We start from the raw sequence: 12,258 nt of genomic DNA, 5'->3' as shown, positions 1-12,258 counted from the left end.
GTCATTTGCAACACAAGTTAGACGTTTTTGTTTGTTTTAGTGATGTATTCCCAATCAGATCAAACATGTAACGCGCACTTAATCTTTCTCCCTTCACACTTCTATTGCACTTCTATAGAGACTGTGTGGCCTGATTATCAATGCAGTCATTTGAGAAATGTAACGTTTAGACGTTTTTTTTGTTTTGGTGATGTATTCCCAATCGCAGGGCGTGGGAAATATGTTTATGTAGATGTTTTTTATGCTAATGCTCTTTTATATTGAACATTTAATCTTGTGTCTGTATCATTCTTCCCCGTCCTGAATGTGGGGAAGTGTAAGGGTTACTTTGTTTTTTACTAAAGGAGAGCGCCATTTTTGTTTCTTTAAACTTGGAGTCTGAGGGTGACTTAATCTGGACATGTTTTAACCAATCGCCTGTTACATTCTGTGACTTAGTCATGCTTAGTAATGTAGAAAATCCTTTTGTTCAATATGTGATTTTTAAAAAAGCTAAAAATGTTAAGGGGAAATTTATGTTCTTTCGCTAAAGTTAACCGGTCTATATTTTGTAAGAATATAATATTGCGCATTGAGCGATTATCTCGTTTAGCTATAGGCGTAGTTTATCAGATTATTATATCAGTATATTAGTTTTATCACGCACTGACATCACACATCTTATTCAACATGCGGATTTCTAGAGTGAGTGATTATCTCCCTTCCCCGAATAGCTCTATTGCGCACTACCTTTGCAATGTATCGTATGTTATTCAGGCAGCCAGGGAATTCAGATCAAACATGTAACGCCCACTCAATCTTTCTCCCTTCACTCTTCTATTGCAACTTATTGTTCAACACGATTAAATATCATGGTAAGGTTGTACATACCAGGAATATTTATAATTGTAGATATGATAACAGATCTTGGAACTTGTTCCTGGATAACTGTTGGTAAAAAGGAATGAGAATTGTTCCTGTTTACAATGATTGAGGATTATTTGTAGAAATGATTTTCTTTCTTGGTTGTTCTTTATAAAAGACAGCGCATAGTATTGCCCATCTTCTAAGACATTGCATCACCACTTAATTTTTACTTTGTGATTGCTTAAAAGAAGTTTTGAGAAATGTGATCTATGACCTTTGTTTTTACAATATGTAAAAGAATTCTCAATATTTATAGATGACTTGATCAACCTGTATGTTCTGAACGTGCTGTTGGATGTAATGGAATCCCTTAATGAATGCTTTAACATGTCTTGAAAGTTGGACTGAAGTTTATTTTCAGTGGATTGATTACATTTTGTTTGTGTTTACTATTTCAAAAGTTTGTTTCATTTAATACAGCCAACATTTTGGTCAGAAAGATTTATATTTGCTTCCAAAGCATTTTAAAAATGACATTTGTTTTGTTATCTATAAAGGACTTCTGTAATAAAAGTGCACAGAAAATCTTTCTTGAAAATTGTTGTTTTACTCTTCTCATTTGTACTTAAAGATGAAAGTTAATGTCTTGTACTTAAAATGTAACTGAAAATACACATGGCGCTGTTTGTAATAACAGTGGACAGAAAATTCTTCTTGAAAATTGTTGTTTTACTCTCCTCGTGTGTATTCAAGGATGAAAGTTAATGTCTTGTACTTAAAATGTAGTTGAAAATACATATGGCGCTGTTTGTAATAAAAGTGGACAGAAAATCCTTCTTGAAAATTGTTGTTTAACTCCTCTCATGTGTATCAACATGCGTCATTGTGTGTTCACTGTTCAGGGTATATCTACATATCTCATGATGTGTTCACTGTCTTGGGTATATCTACATATCTCCAGGTGTGTTCACTGTCTTGGGTATATCTACTTACATCATGGCCTGTTTAGTGTTCAGTGTATATCAACATCCATCATGGTGTATTCACAATACTCGGTATATCTACATACGTCATGATGTGTTTAGTGTATTTGGTATATCTAAATACGCCATGGCGTGTTTACTGTCCTCGGTATATCTACATACTTTATAGTATGTTCACTGTCTTGGGTATATCTACATAAATCATGGTGTGTTCCTTGTCTTGGGTACATCTACATACTTCATGGTATGTTCACTGTTCAGGGTATATCTACATTCTTCATGGTATCTTCACTGTCTTACTTCATGGTATGTTCACTGTCTTGGGTATATCTACATACTTCATGGTGTGTTCACTGTCTTGGGTACATCTACATACTTCATGGTGTGTTCACTGTCTTGGGTATATCCACTTACGTCATGGTGTGTTCACTGTTCTGGATATACCTACATCCGTCATGGTGTGTTCACTGTCCTGGGTATACCTACATCCGTCATGGTGTGGTCACTGTCCTTGGTATACCTATATCCGTCATGGTGTGTTCACTGTCCTGAGTATATGCACTTACGTCATGGTGTGTTCACTGTTCTGGGTATACTAACATCCGTCATGGTGTGTTCACTGTCCTGGGTATACCTACATCCGTCATGGTGTGTTCACTGTTCTTGGTATACCTACATCCGTCATGGTGTGTTCACTGTCCTTGGTATACCTAAATCCGTCATGGAGTGTTCACTCTTGTGGGTATACCTACATCCGTCATGGTGTGTTTACTAATCTTGGTACACCTACATCCGTCATGGTGTGGTCACTGTCCTGGGTATACCTACATACCCACTTACGTCACGGTGTGTTCACTGTTCTGGGTATATGCACTTACGTCATGGTGTGTTCACTGTTCTGGGTTTACCTACATCCGTCATGGTGTGTTCACTGTCGATGGTATACCTACATCCGTCATGGTGTGGTCACTGTCCTGGGTATACCTATATCCGTCATGGTGTGTTCACTGTCCTGGGTATATCCACTTACGTCATGGTGTGTTCACTGTCCTGGGTATACCTACATATGTCATGGTGTGTGCAATGTCCTGGGTATATCCACTCACGTCATGGTGTGTTCACTGTTCTGGGTATACTAACATCCGTCATGGTGTGTTCACTGTTCTGGGTATACCTACATCCGTCATGGTGTGTTCAATGTTCTGGGTATACCTACACCCGTCATGGTGTGTTCACTGTCCTGGGTATATCCACTTACGTCATTGTGTGTTCAATGTCCTGGGTATATGCACTTACGTCTTGGTGTGGTCACTGTCCTGGGTATATCAACTTACGTAATTATGTGTTCACTTTCCTGGGTAAATCCACTTACGTCATTGTGTGTTCACTGTTCAGGGCATATCTACATCCGTCATGGTGTGTTCACAGTCCTGGGTATACCTACACCCGTCATGGTGTGTTCACTGTTCTGGGTATATCCACTTACGTCATGGTGTGTTCCCTGTCCTTGGTATACCTACATCCGTCATGGTGTGTTCACTGTCCTGGGTATACCCACTTACCTCATGGTGTGTTCACTGTCCTTGATATACCTACATACGTCATGGTGTGATCACTGTCTTGGGTATACCTACATCCGTCATGGTGTGTTCACTGTCCTGGGTATATCCACTTACACTACTGCCTAGAAGTTCATTCCCCTTACACGCATGGGCAACGCGTTACGCAACCCGTGTGCGCCGGGTTGGTCACTCGTGTGGAACACGTCCGCCACGCGTTGCACACAGGTGTGCACCCCGTTCGTCACTCGTGTGCAACGCGTGTCACACTCATTAGAGGGGGAACAAACTTTTGACCAAAGAAGGACCCATGTTTAGCTGAACCTGGAGGTGGTAACAAGGAGACAACCTTTTGATTTCCTGACGAAAAATGTTAACACACATTTTATTATATGTACTTACTGATGTCTCATTTTTAGATGTGATTTTGTTGGAAAACATGAGTACTGTTGTGGCTTCTACATGATGTTTTGCGATGGTCTTAAGAGAATGTTATTGCTATTCAAATGCTTTTTTGTCATAAACGCCTGTAGTACGACTTTCAGTGATCATGTTTATGAGGTTTGGTGGAGCATTGTTTTTATTGGACCCTAATTACTTTATGATGGTTGGGTCTCTTTGTCTCAGCTCCATAGCCGTGACGCTGGGAAAGGGCAGCATTTAATTAATGAGAGTAGGTTAATATCATGGAGGATACACTTGACGGAGGGGGGTTCTACTAATTACCGTACCACAGGAAGAGACCTGTAGACGTGAGCGCGGGGCTGTGTGTAAGATGGCCGTTGCATAATGGCCGCCAGGAGGGGTAAACATTGAGCTAAAGCAGTGTTGTTTTCACAGGCTTGTTGAATAAATTCCCAGCGCTGCTGTCCATACATCTTCTACTTGGTCCTAGATAAATCATTCTGGCATTTACAATATATATTTTTCAACATACATTAATGATTTACTAGACATAAAGGGGCACTGATCTAAAGCAATTCCCCGGGACTGGTTGTTGCCTTTGTTATTGTTTTTTTCCCAGTGAGTAACCGGATGTATAGCAGAAATCTAGACTAGTTCGCGACCTCTGCTGCGCCATTCGTAAGCGCATTAGTCACTTTTATGGGTAGTAATAAGGGCGTATGGTCACATTGATCAACAAAATGAAATACAGTTTCCGAGATAATAAGGAAATGTAGGTATATTTGTGGGTAGCATCGGTAATGGTGATGAAGTTTTGATAAGTCACTTGCTTGGTAATTTTGCGATTTTCGTTTACACTATTTTTACTTGCAACACAAAGTAAATATTTCACCTGAGCATTGTTTTTTTTATAGTGTGTATATTTTTTACAGTCAAAATGTGTAACATTTTAAAATTTATTAAACGCCTCAATATCCATTTCTTTTACAAAGTGACTGAAAAACATTTCCATCTGTATTATTATGATAACGAATTCCAAACATTTTGATGTTTAATGTCATCACCAAGAGACTGAAAATGTTACGTTGCAAAGTACATTTCTATGTTGTTTGGCTTCTAATCCTACATAATAATCTGTTGTGATGTTTTTAGGCCCTTTTGATCGTCTTAATAAATTTTAGTCAATCTGGACACATTTTATAAATTGCCTGAGAGAATCACATTTTACAAATTGACGGTAATATATACACGCTTACAAAGGAAAAGACTTGTGAAAACAACGTCTATCGCGCATTGAAGAACTTCCCAACCAAGACGTAGAGGAACAAGAACGAATCGGTTCAATGCTACAGCAAATGAAGGAAACCAAAATGCAAATACCATAATTACAACCTGCCAAATTTATGTGTATAAATTTTAGGCAGCTTCCTCTTTCGAGGAAAGTATCCGTGACTATCCACACATAGGAACAATATCCCACTTGTCTGCAGCTGTACAAAGAAACTTATTCGATGTCACGTGTCTCTGTAACAAATAAATATTTTAAAAGATATATATCGTTTCGGAATATTATAACCCGTGTTCGTTTCTCAACTGATCACTTAGATTGTTTCAGGTGTTTCACATAGGTGTCAAGTCTCAAGGGTCGGCTGAGAAAGCCCACGTGACAACTATTTTCATAACGTCCACGGTTCCTACAAAATCCAATAGGTGATAGATAACAATGACCAATCAATCAACGTATTATCAGTTAACCCTTTGAACAGAGTATGTTGTTTTTACATCGGCACTTCACGCCATGATATGAGTGTATTCCTTTGTTTTAGTAAACCTTGACATGTAAACACTCACTTTTGACATATCCACTGTGAAAGATAACAGTGATTAATCAATCAACGTATTTTCTGTTAATCCTTTGATGAGTAGGAACGATCCGTTGATTTACAAAAAAAAGCAAATCAACTTATCATTCACCTCTTGCTTGGCTGCCACGTGCATGTTACAAAACAAACATTTCACCTCACTTCAAACCTGGATATAGATTGAACCTTTGTCAGGTAATCTAAGTGGTGCTACCACTAATTGTACCTGTAATAAATTCATTAACTGAGCATCAAGTGAATGACGACAAATACACAAGTGTAGGGTTATACCATAAAACGTGGATGACAACAAGGGAGTATTAATCGTATTATCGACGCAATCCGAAATCCGAAAATGCTTTCACTGCATGGATACTTTTTTTTTTTATTAAACTATAACCATCTGAGGTATTTCCAAATGACGACATCTGATGAGCTCCGTCCTTCTTTTTGTCTGTTTGTTTAGGCTGAAGAAATTAATCAACATGCGCCCTTTGTCGAAATCTTCGATCACAGTTAACCAACCAGTGTTCAAATATGCGTAAAACAAATATTGCCTCCAGCCTCCAAGTTTATTTAGCTGTCCTTGCAGACGGTAGCCAAGTCTCTGGTCACGGGGAAAAAACAATAACAAAGGCAACAACCAGTCCGGGGAATGGCGTTAGATCAGTGCCCCTTTAAGAGTATTTGTCAATTGTGTTGAGCTTACAAGCAATAATTGTAATGTGTGGTGACATATAAATATAAAACGTCTCATTTAAGAAGTAAGTACGATAGTAAATAATAATATTCAAATCGCATTAAAATACAATGATAACAAGATTCATATGTAACCCTAAAGCCTGTGTTCCACATCCATAGCCAGGAGGAAAGCTGCTGACTAAACAAAAGGAAGAAGCTTGCCCTTACATATATGTAGAGACAACATCTGAATATGACTATATATGCAAATGTTACGATACTGTACCTATCTACACGAATTATTAAAAAACGGGCATAGAGTGATGATAAAGTACATCATTTGATAATAAATTCAGTTATTGATATCTAAAAACCGATTTGCCATATTTATAAACATTTCATGATAAAACAAAATCAAATGTGTGATATAAATTCATTCTTTAGTATCCATAAATGAATTATTGATATCATATAACGAATAAATAGTAAAAAAGCGCCCTATATATGGTTCTTTGTGGATTGTATTAAGTAACGCGATTGCATCACGGTTATAGTGTTAATTGCTAGTCATTTTTCTGCACCATCATCTCTTTCATCTTATGAAAAACTGTTTAAAAAATGGCAACTTATAATTAACCAAAGTAATAATACTTACCCGACCTGCGTTTATTTATCTCTCTGTCATTATTATCGTTAACATGTGTCTACTTTTAAGTGTTTATACTTTTGCCATACATCGTACTGATTAAGGAATGACACATCATCATGAGATATATGTACTCCATACACATGAAGCACAACGGTACTTTGATTCTATAGCACAGAAAATCGTTACCCCGTTTTCAGACGTGTCATTCAGACAAATAAGTCAGGTGTGACAGTTATCACAATCTCACCGGTTATAAAGATTTGATACATGACGACTGACACTCTTGATGGATCAGTGATTAAGACAACAGATCAATACACACGCTTCATATTCAGTATGTACGTATGATTACATGACTGTGTGTATGCATGGTATGTATGGCTGTATGTATGATTAAATGTATGTAATTTTATGTGTGTGCGTGCGTGAGTGTAAATGTATGTAAGCCTACATTACAAAATAAATGCTTCGAATTCGGTCGTTTGAAGCCAGAAGGCAGAGGTATTCCCGGGAAAGAAGCCTCCTCTCGCAGTTCGTCACTAGAGCTGAAACTACTCGCGGATTTTTTTTTGAATAAGGCGAATGGAGCAGAGTAAGCTTAGGGTTTAGCGGCTGTTGTGTGAAAACAATGCTTCAGAAAGATCGACGTCCTGTCCCTATGAACAAACCTACAGATTACGGATTGAAGACAAGACAAGACAAGACAATAATTTATTTGCGTCTCACCCATAAGGTACATTGTACAGTATACATATAAATCAAAACATGCTTAAAACTTACTGCCAGTCGTAAAACCACTAATGAGAGACGATAAGATCATAAAACCAACTTATATACTACAATGAATATACATACAATATATACATCATGAATATAAAATAGATCGGCGCTTCAATAAAATATCATAGCAGGTTTTGGCCACGTAAAAGGTGAGATCTGAGCTGGATAGAAGTAGTGTAAATTGCTCACAGTAGGAATAACCTTTGAAAAAAGGATCGGTAAAAGTACATCGTTTAAGAAGATCTGTTCTCACATCATTATAATACATCATTGAACGTCAAAAGTGTCTGTCAGGTTTCTTAATGCTTAATTGCTTTTGCTGGAGAATATGTTTCTTGTACAAGCGCTATAAAACATGGTAACATAAAAATATATGAATGTTGAAGCTGGGCTTCACTTCAGTTTTCCTTTACTTAGCAAGCCCCTCATACTGATAAACAGCCTAACTGTTTATATTACTATATCCTGCTATGCTTTACATCTAACAAGCTATACATTACTAATATATTAGGGCTTAAGTTTATCTATATTTAAACTTTGTCCTTCTGTAACAAAATCCATATGTTCTAGTATTATATTTGATATATCCCTATTTACATATATACATCATTTATTTTCATATATGCATCATTTATGATTTATAGTCAACATATATACCTATAAATATTTACTATACTAAATAATGTAATGTAATGTATTAACACACACACACACACACACACACACACACACACACACACACACACACCCCTCCCCTACAATTAAGTATGGTGGTTTATATCTATTAAATAAGCATATTATTTATTATTCAACCCCACCTACCCCGTCGACGAAATACAGGACTGTGAAGTTGACGTAAAACCTAAAACTTGATGATGATAATAAATGAATGTTAATGCAACAAGCGTTGCGTGTGAAGATATATTGAATACGTTTGACACATTAACATATTTCTACACCTTTTTTAACTGTAAAATTAGATACATTTAAACGTAAGTTGCATATAACCGTTGAAATTAAAAGGTCTCCAAGAAGATGTATTTCTTATAATAGAAGGTCCATAAGGGTATTCAGTTATGAAAAAATAGTTCTCTTGATATTCAATACTTGACATTTCCCCACACCCAACGTTTTGTTTGTTTATGGTAAAAGTTAATAAGAGGAGGTTTTGTGGGAGACTAGAGGTATCTTTTCAGAGGGTGTTATTCTGGCATTACCCACTATTTACTGGAGGATATTGGAAATGAATAAAGACTGTCTGACTACAGATAGGATTTGTTATCTTAACAATCACTGGGGGTTTCACAATAGAGGTGATTTTTACAATTGCCCAAATGATCCTGCTGAGTATTGGTGCTTAGTGATGTCAAATGGAACATTTTATTATTAGAGGACATTGGTAGTGAATACTTAATACCATCTATACTTCAGGATTATAGCCCTTTCTTTCTCTGTGTGTAATTCTGATGGAAAGAAGTCACTCAACCAGTTCATGCATTCCATGGTATACAAAGATCAGACTTGGTTAGAATCCGTGTTTATCCGCGACAACTTCCCACTGGTGACACTGTAGTGAACTTGGAAAGTGGTGATGCTTTTTTATATTCATATTATTATAATCTGTCAAACTGTACATAAATGTGAGTGTGTTAAATCATAAAATTCAAAGGGACTACTGCTCCCTACACCCATCAATATCATAATGAATGAACATTAGTTTATTGTATGGATTATATAAAGCTCTCACTAAGTACCTGTTTTACATGCATGAAAGATGGGATTAAGGGAGAAAGGAAATATTTTCCTGAACGTTTCCAATAAATAGTGAAGGAAATTGGAAATGGCTGAACCTGTAGATAGCGTCAAACCCGTGATGGATTTGACAGATCTCACAGGGTAACATTCAACAGGCTCGTTACCTTGTGATCATGTTAAAAAAAATTCTTAACAGTTTAGAAAAAGAGAAGATATTTGATGTGAACGACATTGGAAAATGAGAGAAGAAATTAATAGTCAATGTTTTTATCATAAAAACTCTCTCTTCAGTAAACAACAGTTGTTATTTTAGTACTTTCAAGCGGAATCCCAAACCTTCTCTTACTCTGTTATGATATATAATGTCAAAGTGAAAGCAAAAAAAACCATTATCGTGCAACAAAGCATTTTCCATGGACTTGTTTATTTGCTATTTTGATATACACGTGTTCATATTGATTGAAAAATATACAATATCAACTATAAATTTCTTCCGTGTGTGAATGCGTGTAGTACTTGCATATTGGCTCCCCAGTTCTCATAATGCTTCATATGAAAGCTCGTCACGATATGGCTGAAATACTGCCGATGTGACGTTAAATATTAACTCACTCACTCATATGAAAGCAAAATTGTGTGTTTAAGTACCATCATCTCTTATGTCAGTGACTGATTTCAAACCGCATGTCTTGGTGTTATACAGCCAGTGTCCCAACTCTCGTGTATCTACATTAATGTTTCGCCCTTGCGATCTAACGTTATTACATTTCAGGTCATAGACATCCTCTTATACACAGCAGATGCGTTCTGGACATATTACCTTTCGACTCCATAGTCTGTACTGTCTTAAAATTGACTTTATTAGTCTTCGGATGTTACGTCTAGTACACACAAACAGGACCGTTTAGCCTATATTAGGAATGCAGCAGGCAGTGGATATGCCAGTTGGCTAACTTACTGTTGGTAATATCCGTTTTCTTTTAGCAAATAAGAGGATAGTTAGTAACAAAAATGTACGATATACAATGCATATTTGCACAATTATCACAAAACCATTCGACACTGACACCGCATCAAACCCCGCGGTAGACTGGACACAGTTATGTGCTCACCGATTAGATAGCCCCTACCGACAGGGTGGGGATGGTGGTTCAAAGCGAAACAGACAACCCTGTCTGTTGTCTAATAAATGCTGGGCGGCGCCTTTGATCTTGCGTCATCAGAGCGTGAGGCACGGTAACGGTATAACGAGACAGCGGTGGCACTATAGCGCGGTAATTGAGCGGATGGTAGAGCTCGGGCTGCGCCCGGTAAACTGCATTGTTGCCCATCTTGCCTCTAACCATGCATGAAGTAGGAGTAAACGATGATCAGGATGGCCTGGAAATAAACAAGATTCTTTCTTGTTGCATTTCAAGGTACCAATTCATCGGCCACGGGGTTTTCTTATGTATATGTGCCCAGTGTATCCACAATTAACTAGCTAGAATGTTTCATATCTACAAAAATGTATATGCGTCAGTGTGGTTTATCAACGCATGTATAATGCTTATTCACGCTTGGAGTGCCAGACTGAAATTGAACATTACGATAGCGTCAGCAGGGATAATAGAGGTCATAAGACGTGTCATATGAAGATCATACATAAATATGTTTAAGTTACATAGGCAGCAGGCTAGATTATTTACAGCAATACAGTTCAAATATTGTGTTCAATAAAAGAAAACGTAATTTTTAAGATACTTCTTTTTGTACTATTAAACAAACTGTGGACTTTGAAGACATTTTCGCTTATTGTAATAACATCAAGGTAAAAATCATATCTTTCTCTGAAATCCACGGGCATAGTTGCTGTCACCATAAGAACGTAACCAGGGCGGCCAGCTTTGACTTGTCATGAGTCTTGCGATGTCAAAAGCGATTGATCCTACAATATAGGGTCATTTACTCCAACGTTCTAACTGTCAATCGTCTTAACAGGACCATAACGTTTGTTTTATATCGACGACCTGTCTCTATGTTTTAAGTTGTTAATCGGTAACTGCGCTCCAAATTTATCAACTTATTCATCTATTGTTGCAAACTTGACTGATTTGTTTACACAATAAAAATTCTAATTGATCATGCACTACTGAGGCAGTCAAGCACCTTATAAGAAATATAAAAGCAGCCATGTTACATGTAGTCCCAAAAGCTGGCAATTATTTCGCCGCAATATAACTGAAAAAATGCTGATGTGACGTGACGTGACATTTTTCCAGAGAGTGTAGCACAATTTTATCAAAGTTTTATTTACAATTTGAAAAACTATGATAATATGAATATTAAAATTCATCATCACTTTTCAAGTTTACTAAAATGTCACCAGTTGGAAGATGTCACAGATAAACAAGGATTCTAACTAAGTTTGATCGTCACAGGTTTATCCCCAATTTGCCAGCACAATGCAGAGGATTAACAGTTACTGTGAGTGAGCATGGTTTTACGTCTCTTTTAGCAGTTACTGTGTTTATACAAGCACATAAGTCATGCCAAAACGCTCACAGTAGTTAGTGAGTAAATTCAACTGAGGATTATCCAAGTATCCATCACAACCTTTGAAAGCTAACATGTGAATAAATTCAGTTCACTGAAATTTAAATACTTAAGGCACTTGCAGTGACCAATTAACAAGTAATCAGTGAGATAGTATAGAAATACTGGGAAAGCTAAACAACTTCATTGTAAATAGACAAATG

This window comes from Haliotis rufescens, unplaced genomic scaffold (assembly GCF_023055435.1).
Source record: "Haliotis rufescens isolate VD_foot unplaced genomic scaffold, xgHalRufe1.0.p SCAF_5, whole genome shotgun sequence".
NCBI classification, from domain to species: Eukaryota; Metazoa; Mollusca; class Gastropoda; order Lepetellida; family Haliotidae; genus Haliotis; species Haliotis rufescens.
The sequence above is the reverse complement of the archived record's forward strand: the minus strand, read 5'-3'. Positions refer to the sequence as shown.